Consider the following 16,411-nt stretch of genomic DNA (forward strand, 5'->3'; position numbering starts at 1 on the left):
TCTAAATTTCCTTGGAGCCTCTCTGCTTTTGCAGCTTCTGTTCAGAGGGTCCACACTGTCTGTAAGAGGAGACCTTGGTGTATAAGCCATTGAGCATGTGCGTATACCACAGAACCACAGAACCACAGAACGTTAGGGATTGGAAGGGACCTCAAAAGAACATCTAGTCCAGTCCCCCTGCCGGAGCAGGAACACCTAGATGAGCTTACACAGGAAGGCGTCCAGGTGGGTTTTGAATGTCTCCAGAGAAGGAGACTCCACAACCTCTCTGGGCAGCCTGTTCCAGTGCTCTGTCACCCTCACTGAGAAGAAGTTTCTTCTCAAATTGAAGTGGAACCTCCTGTGTTCCAGCTTGTGTCCATTACCCCTTGTCTTATCATTGTTTGTCACCGAGAAGAACCTGGCTCCATCCTCGTGACACTCACCCTTTAAATATTTATAAACATGAATGAGGTCTCCCCTCAGTCTCCTCTTCTGCAAACTAAAGAGACCCAGCTCCCTCAGCTGCTCCTCATAAAGGAGATGCTCCACTCCCTTAATCATCTTTGTAGCCCTACGCTGGACTCTCTCCAGCAGTTCCCTGTCCTTCTTGAACTGAGGGGCCCAGAACTGGACACAATATTCCAGATGCGGTCTCACCAAGCATATATAAGCAGATATGCCCTTGGAAGGCCACGTGGAAGACAAGTGGGGCTGTACCTTCTGGACCCATGAAGAGGGTAGGCCCAGTGTCCAGTTAAGGCACCCTGCTGAGTGAGGTCCTGAGGGTCTTCAGTGTGGGGAGTAAAAGAGGCCAACTTGGAAAGCAGTCTTCCAGCCATGCTTACCTGGCAGTGCAGGTGTACCTCAAGGTGCTTAAATCCCACTGGTGACCCACAAAATTGGTCTGCTATATAAAAATGTGTGTCAGTGATGGGCCAAGGAGGGGGGCCATGAACGCATGTTTCAGATGTTTGGCAGCTGAAAAGCAATAGAGGAGGATAGGTACGAACTGGTGAGGAAATGAGTGAAATAGGTAAAGATTGGAGATCCCAAACCTATTTTCATGTGAGAACTGAGGATTTGCTGCTGTCATTTAAACATTAATTACTTTGAAGGACAAGTCCTCTGCTCCTTGAAATTGGCATACTGATTTAATTGTTTATTTGCATGTATTTTCCTGAGGCAGATCAAGCATTTTCATTTCAAGCTGAAATTTCATTTAATGATAGAATTACTGGCTTGGGTAAGTTTTACTGAAACATAATCACAAAGGATGTTTTTCATGAAGTACTTTTTGTAGGAAGCCTGACTATTAATTTCACATACTATATATCACTGAAAGGTCAGTTACAAGAGATTATGAAGGAAAATCTTATTTACTTGATTTATGTGTTCAAATAGAGGCAAAACATAATAAATGAAGACAAATTCACATTAAACTTTACTGAGACAAAGACTTTGATATGAAACGTACAGTTTGAATGCTCTAAACATTCTATTTTTCTTCATAATTACATAAAACACTTCCTTGCCTGTGTCCAATACACAGGGAGAACAAACTTTGTGTAAATAAAAAAAAATATTCTGTGTCTATAAACTTGCCTTACATATACAAATACTTTGAAAACTATGAATAATTTTATACAAATTTTGGGGGGGTCATTGAATAATAAGCATTAAAATGGAGAACTCACATATATATATATATAGATGTGTGTACATATATATTTGTATGTTATATATATGTGTGTGTGTGTGTGTGTGTGTGTGTATATACATATAACTGCTCCAAGCTAAAAAATGTGTGCTGGCTCATGCCCAGGATGGGCATTATATCTAGAAGAGAGTTTCCATGTTTAATAAAAGCTTTTCTCTGTCAAGTTAATGTAAAAACTGCAGCTGCTGTTTGAAGCTGCTGTATTTCTTGGAAACTCATTATAATCCCAATAGGGTGTTTTATATTTGAACAACAGCAGTGCATGCTAAAATGTTTTTGCTTATGGTTTTTTTATTAATATTCCACAGAATGCAACAGATTTTTTTGACAAAATCTGGAACCCATAAAAAGGGACAGATGTCTCAAAGAAGTTTGCAGGTTGTACGTGGAATATTTTTTAATTTCCTTCATAAACAATATTTCTGTGCAATACTCCCATGAAAGCCAGATTTTTTAATGGTCTTAGTTAGTAGAGCTTTAGATGTGTTACACCAGTCTTCTAGATTATGTGTAAACCCTGAAACCGGTTTGCAAAGGTAGTTTTATGTAAATCAAATTATTTGTAACTATTCCTTTTATGGGTCATTATGAATGAAAAAGAAAGGTGTGACTGTTTTCTGATTTTGAAAAGTATGCAACATTTTCTAAATTAAATGATGTCTTAATTATATCTTCTACTCTTTTCTTTCCCACCTTCCTACCATGTATCTGCTTTACCTAGTTTACTATACTAATTGATATTCTCATGAAATTTTCCTGTTACTTCTTCTCAGTCTTGTTTATGTCTTTCCCCTTTATTTACACCCTCAATACACACATTCTACTCACACACATAATGCAGTGAGAGGAAAACGAAGCCTACTACTCTCTGTCAAATCCCTCCCCAGCCCCTCTCAAGCCTCAACATCTCGTACAAATTTAAGCTTTCGCAAAATAAAAGGCTCTTTAAAGACAGGATTACAGTTTGTATTATCTATATTTTGCCATATACAAGATCCAATAAATCCTGTTGTCATAGATGATAGAAATGAGAAGCTGTAATGCTGCACATGAACTGGTAGCGTACCTAGAACTGTTCTGGCAGATGTAGCCTTAAATTGCATTTTTTTAATGTACCCAAATAAGCTATACATAATTAGGATTAACATTGTTAGTCCCTGACTGATTCATGATGTGTAAGTGTTTAGGAGAAGGATCAAGTGACCCTAATTGTCTCCAGCTTGTCCATTTAGGTGCTTGATTTTTTTCTAAAAGAGTTGTTTGTATAAATAACACATCTCAATGAAGGAAAACTGATCTTATTTTGTTAAGTTTCTTTTAAACATGGTGTAAATTACAATTTCAGTTATTCATGTCTTTTGTAGAAATGTACTTCAAAACATTTCACATTAAAACTAATATAGGCGAGGAGGCAATGCATGAAAAAGTAGGAAATGAGGTTCTGAAACCTTATTTATATGCATCAGATTAATTATTCCAGTATGTAGAAGTGTTTCTTTCTCTTTGAGCAAAATATTTTCTTTCCGAATTCACTGTTAAAGCAAACAGAATATGTATGGTTTTGATCTTATTGTTGATTAAGAAAACCCTCCTAAAGCTCTGAACCAGACCTCAGAAGCATCATTGTGCAACGACAAAAGCTTTTTATTGCTAATTGTAAAAGCAGGGCAGTCTCCAGCAGAGAGCTGCTGGGTTGCTGACTGATGCCTTGACAGATAACAGACAACCAGTGCAACACTCCAAGATTCCCGGTGCAAAAACAAAAGACGCCTAATTTACAAACAACAACCAGGCATCTACTTAGCGATACTGTTATGCACTGGAAAAGACTCTGTGCCATGCAGACATACAATGAGCTTGCAACAAAGTGGTGAAAGAGTTGGGTTTGCCCATGAGTGGGCAAATAATGAAGGAATGGCCATGACACTCATTAAAAGCCCCGAACGTTTCTTTCCCAGCTTGGGTGGGGCTGTCTAGTGTTTGCAGAGCAGTCTAGGCGACAGTGTAGAGGTGAATTGTGTCCACAAGGAGATTCAGACTTACTTTAAAGGATTTTCTATCTGTCTGTTTGTCAAAATGAGACTATCAGGGATTTCAATCATCTACCACACTGGAATAGGAGGGTGGCAGCAAGTAAAGCTACTAGAGAAATTAATAGGTGAGGCATGAGCCATTGAGATATTGGGGAATGCAGAACAAAGGTATGAAGACTAATGATGTTTCTGAAGCTTCCCAGTAGCTTATTACAGACAGGCTGCAGCTGAGACCCTTTTACCCTTGTACTTAAATCTCACAGCAAATGCACTGCAGGAGTGTGAGTATGAAAACAGAATTGTGTCATCAGCAAAGGGTAAGTTTTCCTAAAGCAGTGAGGTGGCTTTAAGTTTGTTATGCTTACCCCATTAACAGCCCCTTTTCACCTTTCATCAAATCCCTGTTGTTGTTGTTATTTTTACATAGATGCTCACTGGGATGGCAAGAACATGTTAACCATTGGCAAGACCCTGCAGAGGCAGATTAAGGCAATGAAAGAAGGGGTCTCTGCCCCACAGCACCTACCATGGGTGACAGAAGGGCTCAGGCAGATGCCAAAGATTTAGCAAACAGCTGAGGGAGGCTGTGATCTACAGGTCTTTCAGACCAGGAGCTGGCTTGTTCATAGTGTATAAGAAATGCTGGGTAGGGCACAGCTGTCACAGCAGCCCTGAAAATGCAGTTTATGTGTACAGCAGTTTAGCTGTTGACATTTGTTTTATTAGGTCTTTCACTTCTAATGTCACTGCAGGTTTTCCGAATTCCGTTGTCTCAGTGAGTGGTGAGGTTCGGTGTGGAGAGGTCTGCCATTTGTGGCAGTATCTGCATCTACAGAGCACGGGAAGAGGAAGAGACGGCTAAAGCACATATAAAACCTCTTTATGGTTACATGTATTACAGAAAGACTTGCTCCCACACCTACCAACTATGTGATCAAAGCCACACATCTGGTGCTGCGCGGAGAGCTGTGGTAGAGGCTGGCATATCTAACAGCTTGTCATGAAACCAAAAGTAGGTTTGCCCAAACGTGGGAAAGGGGGTCTGTGGGGAAAAAAACCTGGCAGACTCTCAATATGAAATCTCTGGAGGGGAAGAACAGGGGCTTGACCAACAGATACCACAAAAGCCATGTGAAGAATAATAATGTGATGATAAATTACTGACTGGGCTGAGGTTTGGTTATTCCAGGCACTCTACATGTGGTATGATGGCAAAGCTGACTGACAAACTGCTCCTCCCCAGTAGTTCTGCACAAACACGTGCAGCTTCTTTGCTGCAATTTAGATGCTCTACAGCATAGTCGAGAGGAATGGCAGCTTTTGGACAGTCCTTAGAGTGGGGCTGAGCCACAAGCAGTGACCTTTTGACCATGTTTGGTGTTTTTTAACACTGTGCTGGAATGTACACTGAACAAAGAGAGCAGTTTCTATGAAAACAGGTGCATTTGAACTAGTCAACCAAATACAGACTGCTGAACAGAATGGAAATGCTACTGAGATTCCTGTCAGACCCCCTGGGTGGGGAGCTTTCAGCTAAGACCAGAGGAAGCTATCTCTTGCATAAGATACAGTTAAGTCCTGTGGCACCCCATAGCTGAATGACCTGCCATCAAAAGATGCCCTTCTCCTCTGGCATGCAGGAAAATTGTTCCTTCCCATTCATATGTACACTAAGAGCTCATGGAGCTCGCAGGGAACTTGCTCTGAAGTTTGTTCTTATTTTTGTTTTATTTTTCAACTCTCAGACAATACCTGAATTGCATTCCAGAGCTGAAACAAACACAGCAGTGCAACTGTCTAAACTATTCAGCAATTTCCCTTACCAGTTGCAAAAGTGCATCTCTTACTCAAGGAAGAAGAATGCATGTTACCTTTATTCACAAACCACCCAACAGAGTATCCTGCTGGGAAAATCCCTGCCTCTGAGGCCATAAGCTTTTCCCCTTTAAACTTCTTTTCTTCAAAGTTTGCTTTTTTGTTTTTACTGTAAATTACCTAGAAAAGTCACAGGGCTTCAAAATCTGTGTATGTGTGCATGCCTGAGTATATACAGTTTATTTACGTATACATATAGTATCAGCAAATGAAAAAGGATGCAGTACTTCATGTCCTTTTTCACATGGATCTTTGTGATAGGAGCTCTGGCTTCATTATATGAAATTGTGTGTGTAGGTAAATCTACAGAGGTTTGATGGCTCGATTCTCTGATTACTGCAAACATTATACAAAACAGGTCAGAAATATGAAGGAAATGGAATAGTCGTAGTGAAGGGGAAGCCCCTATGTAATGCGCAGGTTTTCTGTCGATAGAGTATATCTAAGACTAGAAGGCATCCAGGCTGCCAAAGACATACTCCCTGGTTCCACTGAGCAGTTTTATACAAATGAAGAATGAAGCTTTGGACATGCCTTGGGTTTTGGTTTTGGTCAACCTTGACAGAGCTGTAGTTCTTTTCTGTCCTTTCATGTTGGTTTTTTTTATTGGTTTGGTTTGATTGGTTTGTTGTTTGTTTTTTTTTTTTTACCCTGAAGTAAAGATTGTTTGGTCGTTCCACTTCACTCTTTTACCTCTTCTTTTTTTTTTCCTCTATGGAAAGAATGGAAGTTTTAATTCCTTTTTCTTTGCAACAGTGTAAAGTCTTATGAAAGACAGCCATTTTAAAAATCAGCCGAGCTTTTCAAAGCCTGCGAAAACCAGTTACGTGCAAATTCCCTTTGATTTGATTTAAGTGAGTACATAAGGTGCACAGGAATGGTAATCTGACCTCTTTGATTCTTAAAAAGAACAGTAAACCAGTTCTTAAACAGATTTTCCAACAGAACAGTATGTAAAGCCCCAAAGAAAGAGGGAGACAGCATTACTTGCTAACATCTAAAAAGGCAGATGCTGCAACTTTTCAGATGTTACTTGACCTTACTGAAAATTTGCAAGTCTGTCCTTTGGAGTAAAATATAATTCGTCATTTCTGCAGAAGAAGAAGAAAGAAAAGCTCATGCTAAGGAATTTTTAATGTAACAATTTTTGTTTGATAGATTCCTGTTTTATTTCTTTATTCTTAGATTAATCCAGATTTTGGATATAATTTTCAACAATGTCACAGCTCTTTGCTGTGTATGTGCTATGGCTTGCCCTTACTTGTACCATCTGTACCTTTATGTGCTCTGCCTACCCTGAAACTTCTTATTACCAGCATTGCTAGTGCTGTCTAAAATAACTCCTTTATAAAAAACCAAAATTTATTAATCCCCTTCCATTCCCTCTAACAATTCCTTAGAGATCTCTACACACTCAAGCGCAGCTACCCACACAAATCAAACGTGTCTAATCTGATATTACTCATTCAAAAGTCAGGTATCGTTGAACTGAGTCATTTTGGCTACTTTACAGTCAGTGCTTCCCGAAAATGATTCAGCCCAACTATTTGGGAGACCTTGCTTGAAATGAGGCAATTTCCCTGCTGACAATGGTGCTACTCGCTCTCTGTGAGCAATGTGAGATGCCTAGAAGACTGGTTTGGCCCAGATTCCTCAATGCCTTAAGACAGACATAACAAATTCTATCCTAAATCCATTGATATTTGCCTTTAAGGCATTAGAAGACAGGTTTTTTTCCCTTGCTGAGAAATTTGAAAATTGCTTTGTGATCTGAGGACCACCTTCCCCTTAAGACAGAAATACAGTATAGGAAATAGAATGAAAGTTAATAGACTTGAGAGCTCAAAAGGAGTACAGGAAGGCTCAGTCTGACCTCCTGTGCATTACAACCCTCAGACTACAGATAAGATGATAGAGAGAGATAGTATTTTTTTCAGAATGACAACATGGTGTTACTTTTATAGCAGAAAAGGGCTTTTAAGAAAATAATGGAATAATTTCAATTGAAGACAAATTCCTGGCAAGATACATCTTCAATTTATAATTTTCTTCCTAAAGCTTAACTAGAAAAAACATTATACTCTTCTAGAGATTTATTTTGATTTGGCTTGAACTCACAAATGCTTATTGGAACGCTGGAGGTGAGTTTAAAACGCAGAGATAGTTTTGGCTATCAGATTTGTTTTGGGGAAGATTTAATTATCTGTTTGCTTCTTTAAACATAGTTCTATAACTTCTTAGATGAATATTCAAAGCAAACCTCAATCATTATCCAGAGTTTTTTTATTAAGGAAGAACAGGATGCCTGCTAATTCAGGAAGCCAAATAAAACATAGGTAGAAGGCTCTGTCTCTCAAAAAAAGACCTTTAGCTTTACAGGAACAAGATGTTTTTCCTATGGGTATCTGAGTAAATGAGGGCAATTAAAACGCAAGGCCCAAGATACAACGACTGTATTATATATTACAAGAGACACTTTATTAGTTATATTCATGCTGTGGGTTTCTCTTAGCAATATGTGTCTAGTGAAGACAGTAATTATCCTAGCTGCCTTCCTTATAGTCTTGTATAAGTCTATATACTTATAGTATACACAGTATATACTCAGATATATAGTATAGTCTTTATAGTCTGGATACAGACTTGGCTTTCTTATACCTGGAAAGCTCATGTGAATTGAATCCATGGGGAGATATTACAAACAGTGGCTCTTTGTTGCAAACCACATTATCGCATTGAATTTTGTTATAAAACGCCATTTTATTAAGGGCAATTTGCACTTAAACTGGCTTTGAAATATGCAAAAAATAGTACTCTCTATCAGAGAATTACACTGTGTAACTTCCAATTTAGAGAGAGGCAGCTCAGGAAGCAAAGTCTGCTGTGATAAAGGAAACTGCAAGTCATGTCTCTGCTTTCCAGCACGTGTTGGGACTGACAGATACCAAAAGGCACAGAACCCAACTTCTATGGCTGGGGTGGCCATCTTGGAAAAGACAGGTAAAGAACTGTGTAAAGGGGAAAGTGGGAGAAATTAGCTCTGTAATTATAGTATCTAATTATAGGTGATGATATAGAGAAAGGCTTGTATGAAAATAGCTGTATTTCATTTCTATTTACTCTCATGGTGGCCTGTGGAACTTTCAGCACATACCAACTGCACAGGGCTCAATCTTCCTCTAATTTGTAAAGGTGAAAATCATGTATACTTGTGTGAAGGAGCTGAACTAATGTGGTGAGGCCACTGAGGGGTGGTGCATTGAGTGGGGTCATTGACCCCTGTGTAACGTGGGCCCAACATGTGACCCAACATGCATGGTGTCCACTTTGCCTGGAAGTGCCTGATTGCACCTGAAAAAAAGACAATGAAGGAACTGTTGGTTGCCCTTTTTGGTTTTGATTTCTATCCCAGTCTACATCCCTCTCTGTAGTAGCTTCCCTTGCTGCCTAGGGCAGTTAACACCCAGTGTCACCTAACTGCATACCCTAGAGACATAGGAGTGAGCATAATCCATGAGAGGGCATTTCTGCAGGCTGATTGCAGAGAGATGACCAAACATGTTGTTGCTAAAAGTTCTCCACATGCTCTGAGGTTAATCTTTGTCACTTGACAAGTCTCCTGAGAAAAAGAGGAATTCCTCTGGAGGAAGGTTCCTGGCTGCAGACATGGGACACAGCAGGCCAGGAAGTGAATGGAGGCTGGATGGAGAGGACAGGCTGCAGGAGCCGCCTAGCAGGGAGGTCACCCCTTGGCAGGTGGCACCATGGGCTGGGCTTGGGAGGGGGCCTTCAGCTGCAGATGAGGCAAACACATTTGGGATACTTTGCTTCTAGCCCCGACGTGTCTCCGTGGCATACATACCTCCCTGACAGCCACACCATTATTACGTAATGTGGGAGGCTGTTGTGATTATATACTAACCACAGTGCTAGAAAATTATTAACCCTCCTATAATAACAGAGCTTTAAAGTGTTCCCTTTTATCACTCTTCCTGCCTATCTTGCAGCCTGTTTCAGTCCTCTGTACTTATTTAACATCATCTGTGGACAGCTTTTCCCCTTGATTTGCAGTAACTTATCATCAGACTGTGAAATTGTTTTTTTCTCATCTTGGCTGTCCTGGAATTCTTCCTATTTCTGGCTTTACAGATTCCTTGTTCTGAAGTCCTCTTCATCTCGGGCACCTAGGAGACAATATGTGGGTTTTCAGCCTTTTTTGATCTGTGAGCTTCTAAAAATTTGAAATGAAAGTTCATACTGTGGTACAGTGTAGTTAAGCCTGCTGGCATTAAGCTTACTATTCATAGTTACCTTTCTCTGACCTCCTCAAAGCAGCCTGTGCTCTATAAATACTGGTTATAAAGCTGTGGTTGTAGGCATACAAGTATTATATCAATTCCAATGCCCCAGTGACAACAAAGGAGACCCAGGATACAAACATAATCAAAACCACAGAATTTAAATGTAACATGAAGAATTAGAAGAGCCCTACAATCATACTCATTTTATTAGAGGTACTTTGTACATGTGCAACATATGCCTACTTTTTTTGAGAAAGGGAGAAAATGGGGCAGAATTTTCTAATAGATAGTTATGAGTACACTTCAGATTATTCAGAATTCAGGTGCACATGTAAAGCTTCTCCAGACTTCCTGTTTCAGCAAAATGCATCACAGAATTATTTTCAAGAAATTCATCTCACTCCAAAGTCAGATTTGATAAAACCATCCCAAACTCATAAGCTTCAGTAGATGTGATTAAAACAAAAAAGGGAAATGTTCACAGTACTAATTTTAATCATGAGCACCTTGTTCTCAGTACCTCTCTACTATTGAGATCTATTTACTTTGAAAATATGGTCAGTCAGTGACAAGATACAGTGCAGTCCAAAACTTTCTGCTTTGCTTCCAAAGCAATGTCTGTAGACATAATCACATCCACTGAATTGCCTCTTCCCAAATAGCTGTATATAAATCTAATACTATGAAGATGTATGGCAAATTTCCATTCCAGAAAATAACTTCATAAACCTCAGTCCTTACTGAATATATAGAGTTCTATACCAAGGTGAAATTCTCAGCAGTCAGAGGCCACAGTGTAGCTGATAAGCACCCTGTTCTTCCATCAATGCCATAGTGAAATAGCAGTAATGGGGAGACAAGAGATATTGATTTGGTTACGCACAGAAGGATGGCGAGCAGCACAGTTAGTGAGCACACTTAGTATATAATCAGGAAAATCTCCTTCCTTTTGAAAATAATTTCTCTTCACGTAGCCCTTTGCCATAAATTGCATATGAGATAAGGAATCTGTTTAATTCCAACTATCTCAGCATGGGAGACTTTGGGTATGCCTTAGCCATTTGCTTCTTCCACTTCCTTGCCATTGAATAGGTTAAAAAATTGTTTGTGAATTGCATAAGATACAACCAATTTTCTTCCTGACTGCAACTTCTCTGGTCTAGTCCTTTTGCATACTCAAGTGCATCAAGGGAGGGTAAGTCACAGGACCCTCATAATGAAGAGCATGAAAGTGAACTTCTTCTCCTCTTCCTTTGATTTTACTTGTCAGGTAATGTGAAGTAGAAAATGGGAAGAAAAGTATAAAAGGCCATACTACTGGCATTTTCTGCCAAATTCTGTATACTGAGACAGTGGTCAAACTTAAAGACTATTTTCATAATTGAGCTTCTTGGCTTTCATTAGTGAATGAGCTAATAATCTCAGAAGATTTAAGATTTTGTGGTTTAGCATTGCAGAGGCCCAGACAAAGTCTTGAACTTTTATACATTAAATAGTAAAGCTCTTGTTAATGTTAAAACTTGCATAGTTACAAGTTTCATTTCTGGATTTCCGCTGAATCCCTGTTATCTCAAGAGTCCATATATCTGTATCATTTAATCCTGGAAATTGTAGAAGAGTTTGGTAGAGTCTTAAATGTAATAGTGCACTGAGTGAATCAGAACCTTTAGCTTGGGATACTAGGAATGGAAATAAAATATTGCATATTTCTCAGAGCAACTCCTTAGCCTGACGTGTTTGTCTTGGATGCTGAAGACCAGGAAACCAGAGTGATTTGACAGAACTTTTGAGCATATCCAGCTGCTAAAGCCTCCTGTTGAAATTGAGATTCTTCATTTGGGGCTTGTAAAACTCCAGTTTGCGTTCAACGTTGCCTGGACATCCCCACCTGGTGAATTTGATCTGTGGACTTTGTCCTCTCTGGATTTGTAGCTTAACAGGATCACCAGACTGCTGATACTCTTTCAATTTGTGTTTTGTAAACCAGAATAAACATGAAATGCCATCACTGTGCACAGCCCTAACCATCTCCCCTGCTCCGCCACTAACAGAGATGTGACATGCAGCAGGATTCTCTCCAGGCAAACCAGCCTTAAACACAGTAATTTTCACAGCCTGCAGCCCAATCAAGAATGAAAACAAGGTCTGAAATCCTCCTTATTTTCCATCTGTCATGTCAATCATCCCATTCGCTGACATCTTAAGGACAGCAGGAAGGGGATAAATTATTCTGTGGGGTAGCTCCAGTGACTTCCCAGGAATTATGTCATAGCTGAATTTGACGCACTGCACCCCAAGTTACAAATGCTGAGCCAGGAAAAGAAAGGAAGAACACTGGAATGGTTGAAAAAACCCCTCAATTTTAGCTGGCAATTGTCTCCAGGCTTCATTGTAATGGTAACACATGGAATTAATAGAACTGATGGTGGCTGAACGTCTGCTCATTTCAGTCGTTCTTCTGCTGACATTCTGCATTGCGGTATAATTAGAAATACTGCGATAGTTTTAAACCTGAGAAGTACAAACAACAAAAACCAGCCCTTAGCTGAGCATTGGCCTGTTGATGGGCCTTCACCTATAGCTGAAGTACCACAGCAGCTCTCTGTACAGAACAGCAGCTAATGGTGGAATCCCAGGTCTCCTTTACATCCATACAAGATATGGGAGACTCTGCCTAAATGCTATATTGGTGTCATTGTACCTTTGTATTCCTCAGAGGCAAGTTTCAGGCATAGGACACCTTGTTTTCCAGATTAATGTGTGTTCTTTCCTTTACATAGTCATTCAGGCTGCTCATCTCAGGGCAGCTCCCTGGGGAGTGTGTGTGGTGAGGAAGGCTGAGTTCATGGTTAGGGAGCAATGAGCACGGCAGCTCTTTGCAGCAGTCAAAGGGTTTGCTGTGCTATGGAGAGCAGAGGGGCTGCTGTGGTTAAAAGCTGAGCTACTCTCTTCCACTGAGCACAGCTGTGGTGAGCTCTTCAGCCTCTGGAGGAGTTGAAGAGGGCTCAAAAGGGGCTTGAAAAAGGGGCTTTGAATGCATGTGGTCTGTGACTATTTCATAGTGCAGCACCCAGCATGGCCAGCTGAGCAGTGGTGCGGCTGGGTTAGAGTCCTAGCAGCAATAAAAAAGATAGCAAACGCTGCTGGAGCTGGAACTGCCAGAGCCCTCTGGGTGCCATGCTCAGCCTACTTCATCCTGCCGGCAGCGATTTGCCTGTCTTTTTTGGCTGGACCACCTCTCGCCTTCAGCTATCGCTCCTTCAGGGCTTTGGATCAGGATGGGCAAGCAAACACAAAACAGTCTCCAGCACAGCCTTAAAATGTCCACCGGACTGAGGTTCAGCAGCACAAGATTAATCTGTAGCTGGTTTTGACACTTACCACATGGTAACAGCCTTTCTTTTGACCAGTACCCTGCCTGACCAGAAGTCACTTCAAATGAAGGTCTGGTCTGAAGGATGGTGTCTCCAAAAAACGTTGGTTCTCTGACTCTATCCCATGGTTTGGGTACTGGATGTGGACTTCCTTATATTCTGTCAAGGCCAAGAAAGCTGATAACTATCCCGTTCCAAAATTATTAGAGCAATAAAAAGATTAATGAAGTTTTGAAAATGATAATTCTGATCTATTCTCCAAATTGCTCTTAAAGTTTCCTTATTTCCCTTTCTACTCTCTTTTTTCCCCCCCCTTTCCTTTGTGGTTTAGGAGCAATTTACCTCTACATCTAAGTGTAAATGTCTGCCTTTGACAGAAGGAAACTGCTGATCTGGTGCAGAGATTTCAGCAGTCGATGATTTTGATTCACTAGAGCTTGGAGCAATGATGACAGATGTTAGCTCCTGCAACAGAGATGCTGCATAAAGCTGTTCTGAAACAGCCGTCAGATCTATACACTTGCTAATCAAGCCACAGTGAAAGTGCTAAACTTCTCACTCCAAAAGGTTTGGTGCTAGACTTCTAATTGAATCACCGATTGACATTTTTTGCATTCTCTTAGGCCTTTATAGTAAAAGATGCTGCAAGGTAAAAAGACTTTGTGGATTCCTTCTGGAAGGGAAAATAGAGAGTGAATATTTCTATTTTGTATTGTCATGACTGTAAGTAAAGCTGGACATCCCTGATTCTCACTATGAGGCTTTCTGTGCCAGTTTAATGCTTTTATGTTGGCTTTATACTGGCTCTGGGAGGAGGGACTTTATCTGACCTGGCAGAAAGCGGGGGTGGTGATACCTCACCTGGCATAAAACCTGTCAGTACAAAATTAAGTCATCATTTTTTAAAATTTGAATTGGCAGAGTGAGTTCATTCTGGATCAGCACTTTCATCATGTGTCTGGCAACATTTCTGACAGAATATTAATAGCCCTAAAGCGGGATTTACCAAGCTGTGCAACCACAAACTTATTGTTTGAGCTTACTCTGATAAAAAAGCAGGGAGCTACTGGATGGTGGTTTTTACCAGGTTTCAGAATGCTCCTACCAAGAGCACTTTTCTAGTTAGGAACAATTTCCTCCCCCACAAAAAACACCACCCTCAAAATTCCGGTCTAACCAATAAACCCCACCCCAATACAGAAAATCCATGGATTAAAGGTTCATATGTAACTTTTGACACACTCCCCCAAATGAAACCTTTTGTGTAAATGGGAAAAAGGATCCCTTTGTGGTGTAGAAAGTCAACAAGGCATAAATCACTATTTTGTTTGTTCTGTTGCTAGACATGCTGAACAAGAAACCACCACCAGACCTGTGAAATTCTCCCATTAATCCTACTGGAGCGACTACTTCCAATACTCTTAGGAACATGAAAAATACATTTAAACATATTCCACTAAGATGTAATATTTTCCTAGTTGCAGCAAGGATGGTGTTATGTACTAGCTCGAATACTTGAATTAAATGACTTTACATAACTTTTACTTTTCTTTATTTCATTTTCCAAAAATGGTTTGAAAATAGAGTGGTTTAAAAACATAAGGTAGCTTTTGAAGAACAGAAGGCATTAGCTAAAAGTTTAGTCTTTCAATACTTCTGTTTGCTAATGAATTCTTGGAGTAAACAAACACTCTTTCACCCCCAGTTTCTGCAAAACACTTGTCTTTTGTTTCAAACCCAGCACACTCGGCTGAATGAGGTAATGCCTTCATCTCCTAGGCCAGAAATGTATTCAAATTGGGCACTGAAACAGGGTAGGAGGATAAAACCTGCTCTTTGGTAAACACAGAGTGAACTTCAGCTCAGCTTCCAGATTGCTGTGCTCAGAGGAAAGAATTAGAACTGCTTATCCAAACACAAAAAAATTCAATTCATCAGTTTAGCAACCGATTCAAAGCTTCACATAGGTGCCCTAAAATGCATTCAAACCACATTATGTATACATAAATGTATGTTTTAAATTAAGAATGTCTTGGGACAAAATTGCATCAATTTAATTGAGTCAGTTAAAGATTGCCCTGTCCTCAATACAAATACTGATTTTTAAATTCACTCATTTAGAAACAGGTGCTGAAGCAGGTTTCCTCATGTAAAGGCTGAAAGGACACTGGCTCTGACTGAGCTATAGCAACCCTCTGAAAAAAACCAAACCACTCTGCACAGCGACCATGAAAACACAGATCTGTTTCACCAAAGAAAGCTCCTCTGCATTCCTGATGCGATGTTAGAGTTCAGAATAATTTTCTTTAGACAAAGTCAGACAAGCACATTTTTCAGAAGTACATTAAATAGTATTTATTGAGTTTGCAATATCAGGGGCAAAGCTATAATCTCAGTCCTGGCTATTCACACACCATGGCACTGAGCTGTCATATTCTTTCATCCATTCAACAAATGAACAATAACATGGAACATCATAAAGAGGAGGGTTGAAAAAAACCAAACCAACCCTATACTCTCAGTTCTGAAAACAGGAAACAGACTGAAGTCTTGTTCTTATTCACAAATACATTTGCCTTCTTGATTAAACATAGTATGTTTTTACAGAAGAACAGACTTGTCCTCCTGATGTTTGAGAGAAGGTATGGGGTGGTTGAGCTGAAAGAAAGTAGAACAGTGGAGAGCACCAAGAGCTTTTCCATACGAACACAGTGACAGCTAGGTGGTTAATGTAAACTTCAAACTGCAAAGAATTCCTCAAAAGAGGGAGGCATCCTCCCAAATATCCAGTTGGGAAGAGCTCCTCTTCTTGGGAAGCCTTTGTGTCTGGGACTGCATATGGTGGGTGCATATGGTCAACAAACCATCAAAAGCCTGCCTGCAAAACCTTATGGCAGAGCTTGTTTTAATATTCTCCATGGTGACCCTTCTGCATAGTAAAAAAAGGTATCACGCAATATACACATATCCATATTTACAGAATAAATGGCAAAAGAGGAAATTAGATACAGTGACATTTATGTCCAGGCATTAACAAACAAGAAGAAACCTTGTGTTGATCCAGGGGTTATTCACAGTTCATTTATGCAAGGTCTTATCTCTGCACATGGGTTCTCTTGTTCTGCAAAG

This window comes from Mesitornis unicolor, unplaced genomic scaffold (assembly GCF_000695765.1).
Source record: "Mesitornis unicolor isolate BGI_N332 unplaced genomic scaffold, ASM69576v1 scaffold22779, whole genome shotgun sequence".
Lineage (NCBI taxonomy): Eukaryota > Metazoa > Chordata > Aves > Mesitornithiformes > Mesitornithidae > Mesitornis > Mesitornis unicolor.